At 40.0% G+C, this 12,334-nt stretch overlaps 1 protein-coding gene across 2 annotated transcripts in view; it reads left to right on the top strand.

Annotated features, from left to right (window-relative positions):
* Foxr2 (forkhead box R2) overlaps positions 1-12,334 on the top strand; it is a 91,453-nt gene that overhangs the window by 15,495 nt on the left and 63,624 nt on the right. For both annotated transcript variants that reach the window (XR_013048291.1, XM_015988419.3), the window contains exon 4: positions 6,703-6,903. The gene's annotated coding sequence lies outside the window, so the exon portion shown is untranslated. The remainder of the gene's footprint in view (positions 1-6,702; positions 6,904-12,334) is intronic.

Raw genomic sequence — 12,334 nt, 5'->3', positions numbered from 1 at the left:
AAGTTCTTGAGCTGCATTGTTTGTTAGGACCCTGTCCTCACTCCTGCACATGTGCAGTTTGGGGTCTTGCATCTTACATCATCGAGGGCACTGACAACTATGTATGCGTGGTGTGGTCACCCAATCTGTGCCTTAAAAGCTGATGCAGACCCAATGCTCTCTCTGCTCTCTGCTCTCTGCTCTCTGCTCCCTGCTCTGCTCTGCTCCCCTCTTCCCCCACCCATCTTTCTCTCTCACCAGACCTGGTCCCCTCTCCCCACTTTTTTCCTCCTAATAAAGCTCTGAATACTGAATCTGGGTTCTGTCATGACCATGACCTTTCCACGCAGTAACCAGTGCTGCACACCACAACCAGCACCATTTACCATCCTTTCATTGTTAGGTTATTTTGAAAATCTTTCTGCTTTTAAATATTGGCATATACTGCTATAAATTTTCCACTAATATTGCTCCACTGCATCTCAGAAATTTTAGTATGTTGTGTTTCATTTTCATTTATCTCTAAGTGTCTTAGTTACTTTCCTGTTTCTGTGATAAAACACCATGACCAAGGCAACTTAGAGAAGATAGAGTTTATTTAGGGCTCACAGTTTCAGAGGTTTAGAGTCCATGACTGTCATGGTGGGAAACAAGAAAGCATACAAGCAGACATGGATCTGGAGCAATAGCTGAGAGTTCATCTTAATCCACAAGCAGGATTCGGGGGTTACTAAATGGGAACTGCATGAGCTTTTTGAAACTTCAAAGCCTGTACCCCAGTGACTTACCTCCTCCAACAAGGGAAGGACTTCTAATCCATGCCAGTTTCACCAACTGAGGACCAAGTATAAAAATATATGAGCCTATGGGGACCATTCTCATTCAGACCACCACATAAGTAATTTCTCATTTTTATTGTGATTTCCATTTTGATGTCTTGGCTATTTAAGAGTTTGTTTAAATTCCATGTATTGGCAAAATTTCCAGCTTTCTTTGCATTATTAATATCCAGATTCATTCTGCTATACTTAGAAAAGACACCATGTATACTGCTAATATTTGTAAACTTGCTGAGGCTTATTTAGTGACCTAGAAGTTTATCCCAGAGAATGTTCCATATATCTGAAGTATAATTGATTTATAATTTTGTTCAAGTCCTCTGTGTATATGTTATATCTACTATTGAAAACAGAGTACTTTAATAATAAGCACTTATTGCATTGCTGTCTATTTCTCCCTTGTAGTCTGTCAGTTATGCTTAGTAGTTCAGGGACTTTTTGATTGGTGAATATAGGTTTATAACCGTTACATCTTCTTGATGAATTAATCACTTTATTATCATATGAAATTCTTCTATTTCCTATAAATTACTTGAACTTAAATATTATTTCCTCTGATATTAGTATGGTGATCCAACTCTTTTCCTTTGTGCCTTTTTTTAAGTTTGTTTTTATTTTTTATTATATGTATTTGTGTAGGTCTGTGTGTATGTGCATGTGTATCCAGATATCCATGGAGATCAGTAGAGTCCATTGGCTCCAGGGGAGCTGGAGTCATAGACAGTAGTGACAGTGTGGATGCTGGGAACTGAATTCAGGGCTCTTAATTGCTGAGCCATCTCTCCTGCCCAAAGTGGCTTCTTCAATTTTTTAAAAATTTTATATATATATATATATATATATATATATATATATATATATATATATATATATAGAGAGAGAGAGAGAGAGAGAGAGAGAGAGAGAGAGAGAGAATCTGTGGGCATGTATGTTCCATGGCATATGTGTGGAAGCCAGAGGACAATTTTCATGATTTGGTTCTCTCCTTCTAAGATGTGGTTCCTGTGAATTAAAATCAGGTTGACAGGCTTAATAGCTGGTGCCTTTACATGATAAGCCATCTTGATGGCCCCTGTGTATCATATACACTTTTTGTTCATAATTTCTCTATAAATGCTTTCTCTAGTGTTTATGTTTTATCTGTGTTCCACTTTGAGCCCTTTTTCATTTCCTCTGTGTACATTATTCAGTTACGTGCTTTGTGGTTCTCATAATGACTCCTACTTTGCATAACAGCACATAACCTCCCTTCCTATATAGTGTAGCTTCATTAACTATTACCCATATGTGTGTGATTATGTATCATTTGCCTTTCTGTATGTGGTTTATTAGACATAATATTCTCCAGTTTCATTCCTGTTCTCACAGATTATGGAATGTCAACCTTTTATGCTAGAAGCTATTCCTTGGTGCCTGTATACTATATTTCATTACCCATTCATTATTCCTTATCAGTTGATAGGCACTTAAGTTTTTGGCTGTAGTAAGTAAGGCTGCAATAAACATAGGAGAGCAGATGTGTATTTTACTTTATTTTATTTTTCATCAAATTTCTTTTTCTTGCACATGTACACAATGCATACTGACTGACTGTTGTCATCCTCCACTTCCCCATCATACCTGACAACCTCTCCTCCACAAATCTCTCTCACACACTGAAGAATATCTAGTTTGCTGGGGGGGTTTTTGTTCCACTGGGATTAATCAATGCTGTCTTTGTGACCATCCACTGGAGCCTGATGAACTCAGCAGTGGGTACATTTATTAGTTACTTTTATTTTGATCTGATAAAACACCATGACAAAAAGTGAGCTATAGGAGAAAGAGTTCCTTTTTATTTGTGGTTCCAGAGGGATCAGAATCCATGATGGCATGGTAGCAGAAGCAGGAAGCTGAGAGATCACATCTCAAACAAAAGCATGAAGCAAAGAGAGTGAACTGGAGGTGGGGCAAGGCTTTAAATTCTCAAAGCCCATCCCCCAGACACATACTTCCTCCAGCAAGGCCACACCTCCTAAACCTCTACAAACAGGGCCACCAATGTGCAATGAGATTAGCCAGACTTGAAATCTGTATATCTCACTGAACTTTTATATGGCTAGAATTGTCATTCTGAAGTCACTATCAATTACACTTCCACTATTGGTTACAATTTATGCACTTATCTACCTACCACAAAAAAGCCACAACAGAGTTAAGACTGTGTATACAATTAACTTTATATGCTCTTTCACAACTCTTGTGTCCTTTACCTTCATGCTGTCCTTCCTCATCACCTAATATCTATCCTTTCTTGATCTCTTTCTACATGCATATATACTGTACCCACATGTACATTTGTTTACAAACACACACATATATGTAATATATAAATGTATATCATATATAATATATATATATAGTATAAGCTAGGACTTGCATATAAGGAAGAATATGCAAGTTTTTTCTTTTGAAGACTGTGTGACCTTAATATTATACGTTTAAAATCCATTCACTTCCCTGCAAATTTTACATTTAATTTTTCTTTATAACTGAGTAGTATTCCATTTTATATATGTGCCAGATTTTCATTGTTTATTCATCTGCTGATGGACAACTAAGTTGGTTTCACTTCTTTGTTATGGTAAAAAAAAAATCAGCAATAAACATGATGACGAAAATACCATGCCCAGGAGTGTAATAGTTGGGTCATATGGTAATTCTGTTTTAATTGTTGGGGGGGGGTCCAAACTCATTCTGTAATGGCTTTATCAATTTGAACTGTCACCAGCAGTTAATAATGGATTTATCTTTCCCTGCAGTCTCTCCAATGCTTTTTGTCAGGTTTCTCTTTTAAATTATTATCTCCATTTTATTTAATTTTTTTTCTATTTTTTATTTCTTTTATTTTTCTTTATGATCCTTACATGAATACATACTATAAACTGCCAATCAACAAATGAGGCAATGAGTTGAATACACAGCTCTTTTTTTCTTTTGTTTTGTTTTTTCGAGACAGGGTTTCTCTGTGTAGTTTTGATTCCTGCCCTGGATATTACTCTGTAGACCAGGCTGGCCTCGAACTCACAGAGATCCGCCTGGCTCTGCCTCCCAAGTGCTGGGATTCAAGGCATGTGCCACCGCTGCATGGCTAATACACAGCTTTTTAAAAGCCCACAAATGGCCAATATTTTAAAGTGTTCAGTATCCCTAGCCATCAGGGAAATGTAAATTAAAACTACTTTACGATATCACCCCATCCCAGTCAGAATGGCTATCAATGAGAAATCTAGTTAAGGGCCTAAGGGGTGGGGAAAAGAAGGAGGCCTAGAGAGCGTTAGATAAATACAACCTTGGGCTGGAGAAATAGCTTAGCAGGTAAGAAGAGCACAGGCTGCTCATCTAGAGGACCCAGGTTCAATTCTCAACACCAACATCACAGCTTAGAACCATCAGTTATAACAAGTCTTTCTCTGTCCCGCCAGCCAGCTCCCAAATAACGACACAGAGACATATTATTAATTAGGAAAGATTGGCCTTTAGGTTAGGCTTGTTTTTAACTAGCTCTTATAACTTAAATTAACCCACATTTTTATTAATCTATGTTCTGTTATGTGACATGATCTTTCTTCTGTCTTGCACCTCCTGTTTCCTCTCTGTGTCTCCTGGCATCTCCCTTGTGTCTATATTTCCCTTCTCTTCCTTTCTCTCCCTGAAAATCCCACCTATACCTCTTGCCTGGCTATTGGACATTCAACTTTTTACTATACCAACCACAGCAATACGTCTTCACACATTATACAAATATCCCACAACAATCAGTAACTCCAGATCCATAAGATCCAATATCGTCTTTTGGCCTCCACAGGCATATCCACGGTGCACGGACATACATGCAGGCAAAACACTCACAGCACATAAAATAAAATAAAATTAAGAAATAAAAAATTATAAATATAGCCATTTAGTCCCTTTAGTGCTGCTTGTATTTATGTATTTTTAGAGTTGGCCATTTGGTATTGGATAGCCATTTAGGGGCTCATTCATCTAGGGGTGAGGCCTTGTAAGAGTTCCGCCATCTGTGCTGGCATGCCAACTGATGATGTCACTGTCTGGGACATAAAATAATATAATTACTGTGTTTTTTTAAACATCCCCAGTGTTAATTATCCCTCTTCCCTCCATTCCATTTGTATTGCTCTCTCTTATCCAATCCCCAGTTAAATCCCCCACTCCATTTTCCCCATTTCCCCATTATAATACCAGTGACTTGCTATTTCCCTCTCTAGACCCACTTCCTTCCCCCACTTCTTGGTCCCTTAACCTTACATGCCAATCAACAAGAATCACAATGCATTTTGATATCATAGGAAGAACTGCAGAGTCTCAGGGTCTCTTGGGAAGACAAAATGCTGACTACCTGCTTCTGCTTCATGTGTTGATGTGTGCATTTCCAGAGATTATGGATCAAAGTGAGCCAGGAAATGAGGAGGTCTGAGGGAGCGCCTCATACCACCTCCACCTCTCCCTAGCCCAAGAGGTGGCAATTTCCGTGCAGACCCCATTTAATCAGGCCTCCAGCTGCCAAGTGCAAACTCTTGTCAGTGCTTATAGCAAAGAGGGCATGAGCATCTGGTGCCTTTTAGTTGTCAGGGAGAAAGAAACAGCAATAAGCACTCAGTGAAATGATTGAAAGGACTGTTTGCTCTGGGGCCTTCTTTCCGCTCCTGTGACTTTCCCAGTCCCTGATGAGGCTGCAAAAGTCCCATCTATAGGGAAAAAAACTCCATAATGTAAATAAATGGAAAGTCAAGCTTCCAAACACGCTTTGCTGAAGCTGCCCACAGGATGCATTTGAATCTCCTTTTCACGTGCTTTGTTATTTGACTTAATAGGAACTAAACTCTGTACATAGCTTAGTAAATGTACTGTATACATAAACCCAAACTGTTAAATATGTACTTAGCTTATGCCATGGAAATTAGTTAGTAAAAAGGGGAAAAATAAATATGGAGACTCAAACCCACACACCCTGATAGGGCTATCTTCTCACTGTGGGTTCACTTCCCCTGCATCTACAAAATGCTTTCATGTATATTGTTATTAGTCAATATTGATTCATCTAATGGTTTTAGATGTGCCTATTTATATAGTTTTAGTGACGTTATAATATACACATAGCATAGCTTATCCTAAGATTCTGGTACCATTTTATCAATGCATGTCAACTTTAAACTTCTTACCACCCTTTGCATTGCTGTGTTCTCCTTGACTATAAAGTCACCATCTCAATACTTCCTCTCCACATATCTAGAAAACATCAGCTAGCATTGCATTGTAAGTTTTGTCTCAACCATTAAACACGATAGAGATAATTCTAGAAGAGAAGAAGTCTGTTGGCTTGTTCATGTCTGTTTGCTGTACCCATAGTTGCTTTCCTTTTTGAAAAGATGACTTCCTTTGTATGTGAGAAAATTCTATCATGCCTTTTAAGAACAAATTTTGTGTGTGTGTGTGTGTGTGTGTGTGTGTCTGTGTGTGTGTGTGCGAACTTTTTCCATGGCATACATATACAGATCAGAGAAAATTTGCAGAAGTCAATTCTCTCCTTCCACTATGTGGCTTGAACTCATGTCTTCAGGCTTGGTGGCAAATGCCTCTACTCACTGAGCCATATTGCAGACCTTTGACCATTCTTTTAGGGTAGAGGTGTTAGTGAGTAATTTTCTTAGTTTTCTTTCATCTAATGCTTCTGTTAATAGCTGAAAAATATTGGGGTCAGATATGGGCTTGTGAATTTGAATTTGCAATGTTTTTCTCTTGCCCTTTGAAATGGTACAGCATTTTTTTTAAGATTTATTTATGTATTATGTATACAGTGTTCTGTCTGCATGTATCCCTGCAGGCCAGAAGAGGGCACCAGATCTCATTACGGATGGTTTTGAGCCACCATGTGGTTGGTGGGAATTGAACTCGGGACCTCTGGAAGAGCAGCCAGTGCTCTTAACCACTGAGCCATCTCTCCAGCCTGGTACAGCATTTCTTTATGACATCTGTGTCTTCGGTCGAGAACAGCTGCTGTCACTGAGTCAGCTTTTCCATATAGGTAACATTTTACTTCGTTCTCAGTGATCTCAAGACAGTTTTTGTCTGGTTTTCAGATATTTCACTATGCTGTGTCTTGACTATAATTATTCGGGATTATTTTCATATGGAATTATTATTGAATATAGGGGCTTATGGCCCCTCTCAAACTTGAGGCATTGTCAGGAATTGCTTTTTTCAAGTACATTCAAGCCATTTTCTCTTTCTATTTTTTGGTCCTCCAGTTTCCCAAAGATTTATTTTTCATGTTCAGTCATGTTTACCTCTGTTGTTCAGACTAATTTCTATTCATTTATCCCCAGTTTCAGGAAATCTTTTCTCCTCTCTCTTCTGATGCTTTATTCTACTTCTAATTTCAGTTTACTGTATTTTGCACCTTGCCTTTGCTGGAAAGGAGGGAACCATTGTTTTTCAGTGATGTTTGTCTTAAGAAAAGCAATTATGCCAGGCAGTGGTGGTGCATGCCTTTAATCCCAGCACTCAGGAGGCAGAGGCAGGTGGATCTCTGTGAGTTCAAGGCTAGCCTGGGCTACAGAGTGAGTTCCAGGACAGGCACCAAAGCTACACAGAGAAACCCTGTCTAGAAAGAAAGAAAGAAAGAAAGAAAGAAAGAAAGAAAGAAAGAAAGAAAGAAAGAAAGAAAGAAAGAAAGAAAGAAAGAAAGGAAGGAAGGAAGGAAGGAAGGAAGGAAGGAAGGAAGGAAGGAAGGAAGGAAGGAAGGAAGGAAGGAAAGAAAAAGTAATTACTATCTAAAAGTATTATGTTAGCCCTTCCTTTTCCAGGTTCCTTGGCTAGAGTAAGCAAGAGTTTAGAAGACTATTGTCTGCATAATATGGCTTTTGGGTTGCTGCTTTTTCTAGTACCCAGGCTGGGATATATTAGACAAAAACAAATGTATAGAACTCATCACCTTGTTGTTTCTTATGACTTAAGATCATATCTGTTCTTCTTCCTCTCTGTTCCTTTCAATGTAATGAGTCCCACCAGCCAGCTCCCAAATCATGACATAGAGACTTCTTATTAATTATGAAAGCTTGGCCTATATCTTAGGCTTGTTCCTAACTAGTTCTTATAACTTAAGTTAACCCGTTTCTATTCATCTACCTCCTGCCACATGGCTTGTGGCTGTTACCTCTTCTCCTGCATGTCCTGCTTCCTCTGTGTCTCTCAGCATCTCTGCCTTCTTCCAGCGTTTTCTCTGCCCTGAAAATTCTGCCCAGCTATTGGCCATTTTGTTTTTTATTGAACCAATTAGAAAGATTATCCCACAACATTTCATAGTATTATTATGTTTGTTTTGCACATAATATCTGGGGTTTTAGTTGTAGTTAATATAAAGAATATAAATATGTGTGTTTGTATTACCTTCTCAAAAATCAATGTCAGATAATTTTTATGCCTGGAATTTTTTTTGAAAAAGTAACAAAACTAAAGTAATACAAACACCATGGAATATATAAACTGTTAAGAATTTAAAATTGAAACACTAAAAATGCTTGTGTATTATCTGCTGAGTATAAAATCATTTACATTCACCACCATCAACTTTATGTCTTTACTCGTGTTCTTTTCAACATAAAAACAGGGCTGCCACCTCTTCTATAACGACAAACCAACAGGGACAATTAGTCCCTTATCTCATTAATGAGGCAAGCCTTCCTCATTTGCAGAAACCTCTTTTCTCTTTTCCACAGCACACTCCTTAGTTATTTCTATGTAGATTGGGATCCTTATTTTAAGAGGGTGCACGCACGTGTGCGCACACACACAATCTAACAAGTAAGCCTTCCCTCTTTAATGCTATCTGGCTTTCTTCAATACTATACAATATAGCTACCTAGTTTGTGACTTTTATAGTATATGCTAGGTGGAATATATAAGAATAGAATTATTATATGAGCGAGAATTGTTGAAACCAAGGTTGGATAAAGCACAGGGATAAATAGCCAAATGAACGGAAACACATGAACTATGAACCAAAGGCTGAGGGGCCCCCAACTGGATCAGGCCCTCTGAATAGTTGAGACAGTTGATTGGCTTGATCTGTTTGGGAGGCATCTAGGCAGTGGGACCAGGTCCTGTGCTCATTGCATGAGTTGGCTGTTTGAAACCTGGGGCTTATGCAGGGACGCTTGGCTCAGTCTGGGAGGAGGGGACTGGACCTGCCTGGACTGAGTCTACCAGGTTGATCTCAGTCCTTGGGGGAGGCTTTGCCCTGGAGGAGGTGGGAATGGGGGATGGGGTGAGGGAAAGGGGAGGGGGGCAGGAGGGGGGAGAACAAGGGAATCCGTGGCTGATATGTAGAACTGAATGGTATTGTAAAATAAAATAAAAGGAAAAAAATAAGAAGAGCTTCCACCCACACAGCTCAAAAAAAAAAAAAAAAAGAATAGAATTAGCTACATGAAAACTAAACTTTTCCACACAGGAAAGTGTAAAGCTTTTCCAAGACTTCAGAGAGGCAGATAAAAGAGAAGTTGTATGTCGGGGGAGAGAGGAAAAACCGGAAGACTAGAACCTAAAAAGACTTGGGGAGGAAGCATATCCAAGGTAGTTTCTGTTGTGAAATTCTAATGGAATGGACTCACCAATACCTTGAAGTCGTTAGTAAAATTCAAACAGCCCACACAATTTGTGAGTGATTCTTCAGTCATTTTATTTCAACTCTTGTTCATCGAGTAATTTGCATTTTATATATTTAGCTTCTTTTTTTTTCCCAAGTTTCAAGGACTCTGGCTCTAGCCATACCAGAGAGTACTACAAGGCTAGGCCTCTGGCTTCTTCAGAACTCGAGAGTACTGGAAGACCAGGCCTCTGGCTCCAGTGAGATCAGAGAGCAAAGGGATGACCAAGCCTCTGACTTTCCCAGGAGCAGAGAGCAGCTGGCCTTCAGGTCTCTGCTTCTGTGGAACCAGAAGCAGTGTATGACTAGGCTTCTGGCTTCTACAGGACCACAGAGCACAGTGTGTCCACATATCTGGCTTCTGCAGGACCACAGAACACAGTGTGTCCACATATCTGGCTTCTGCAGGACCACAGGGCACAGTGTGTCCACATATCTGGCTTCTACAGGACCACAGAGCACAGTGTGTCCACATATCTGGCTTCTTTGGCACCAGAAAGAACCCCACAACAAGGTCTGCATCCCAGTGACCTCAGAGATAAATACAGATAAACCTAAGCTTTGGCACCGAGTGTGCCCAGGGTTTCCCGAGAGACTAGGGCTTTGGTTCCAGTAGTCTCTAAGGTCAGTGTGGATGTGGGTTTCTGACTTCTGAGATTCCAGTGCTCATTGCAGGATCCAGAGTCTATATGACTGTGGCCTCAGAGGTTACTTTGAGTTCATGGCTCTATCCACAGCCCACTGATAGTAGTCAGACTACTTTGGTGGGTCCAATGTTTGGTATCTCCCCCTTCCCCCCCTCCCCGCTCCCCGCATGTTCACAAAATCCAGAGGGTCACAAAGGTTTTCACTGTACCATGTTACCTTGCTGCTCAGCCTGCAGCCCCACCCTTGGTCCTGTTGGCACACTGACAAGTTCAGATCACATCAGTGACTGCATTTGACAATCAACACCAAGTTTCACCAGTCCCCGTAGCTAAACTTCAGGCAGATATACCTCTAGGACAGAGTACAGAAAACAAAATATCCAAATGGGATTGGACAAGGGGAAGTTAAAACTGAAAAACAAACCCACTATAATATGTGCAAAACACAGCAAAGAATATGATACAACCACCAAATGTTATCATCAGCCAGCCAACTCCCCTAAAAGGAAATCTAAAATTACAAAGATAGCAGAAATATCTGAGAAAAACTTCAGTCTTACTTTTTGAAAAGAATTAATGATCATATAGAAGATTCAAACAAAAAGATGCAGAACGTATGGAAACTCGCCCTAGGCCTCTACAAGACAGTCTCCAAAGTGAATGTCACAGTTAGTAAATTAGAGGCAAAAGTATGGGGGTGGGGTGAAGCAAGGATATTGAAACATTTCAAAACACTCAAACAGAAATACTTGGAACCAGGTGGACAATCAAATAAAATAGCAATACATGCCATCATCAACAGGCAAGACCATGGAGAAGAATTCATTTCAAGGATGGAGGACGAATTTGAGACAATAATACAAAGAGATGCATACAAGAGGGAAAAATGAAAGCATGTGAGCGACGTTTCCTCAATTCTGGGATATGCTCCAGAGGTTAAACCTGAAAATTAATGGTGTAGAAGAGCAGAGGCAGATCAAATGTCATAGATAGACAGTGGGGAAAAAGCATAGCAGAACATTGCTCAAGCTTAGAGAATGAAGGAGCCATCTAAATACAAGGAGTATGCAGAACTGCAAACAGACATGATCAGAGAAGAAACTCCTCAGGACAGATCACAGACAAAATGTTAAAAAAAAAAAAAAAGTGGGTTCCTTTGAGACTTGGCCACTATTCCTGGTGTGAACCAAGGGTCTCCCTAGTTTTTTCTCACCACCTGCCTCAGACATTCCTCCCAGCCCATTTCCAGTCTTCTGTGATTCCCCACCAAACAAAGAACACTCTCAAGTGTTCCCATAGGCCACAACAAGGATCCCATAGCCTTGGCTGGGACCTAGGTAGGCTGGCTACCTGTGCCCTCCTTCCCCTCCTCCATTCTGGTCTCTCTTGGGTAGCCCTAGGTCAGTTGCTACTGCATATCTCAGCCCCCTTTTCCAACCCACCTCCATTCCCTGGGGACTCCTGCCATCTGTAGTTATATCCAGGGTGCCCCTACTTCTGTGTCAGCCACCCTTCGTGAAGCTGGAGCCTAAGTCCTGTTTAAGAGACCTCCAGAGTCAGCCCCTTTCCCCTGCGTGCTGGCTTATCTATCACCTACCTAACCCACTGTACCGACCTGAAACTGCTTGAGGGTATGAGACCTGCAACCCAGAGTGGCCACAAGATGGAAAACTAGTCATCATTCTGCTGAGCCACAACACACCAAATTGGCATGGCAGCAACCAAAGAACCAAACAGTAATTTAACCAAGGTGAGATCAGTTTTATCCACACCAAGAAAAAATACAAATGTCATAACTCTAGATACCTAGATCCCATTGCAACACCACAAACATCAACAACCAAGACAAATACCTCCTTCAGAAGCCAGCACCCCATTGTAAGATGCTCCAAGAAAGCCACTTTAACTACAAAAGAAATAAGGACTTCAAAATAGCAATTATGAATATGTTCAAGGACCTTAAAGAGGATATGTAATTCATGCTACAATGAAGACCATTAAAACACAAACACATGTATGGAATAATGAAAACAATTCAAGATATGAAAGTAGAATTTAACAAAGAAATAGAATCTCTAAAGAAAACTCAAGCTGATTAAAACTCAAAATGGAAAACTCAGGTAGCCAAACAAAAGGCTGGAAGATAAACCTCACCAACAGAT

Source organism: Peromyscus maniculatus, chromosome X (genome assembly GCF_049852395.1).
Source record: "Peromyscus maniculatus bairdii isolate BWxNUB_F1_BW_parent chromosome X, HU_Pman_BW_mat_3.1, whole genome shotgun sequence".
Lineage (NCBI taxonomy): Eukaryota > Metazoa > Chordata > Mammalia > Rodentia > Cricetidae > Peromyscus > Peromyscus maniculatus.
This window is presented reverse-complemented; position numbering and strand designations above follow the sequence as displayed.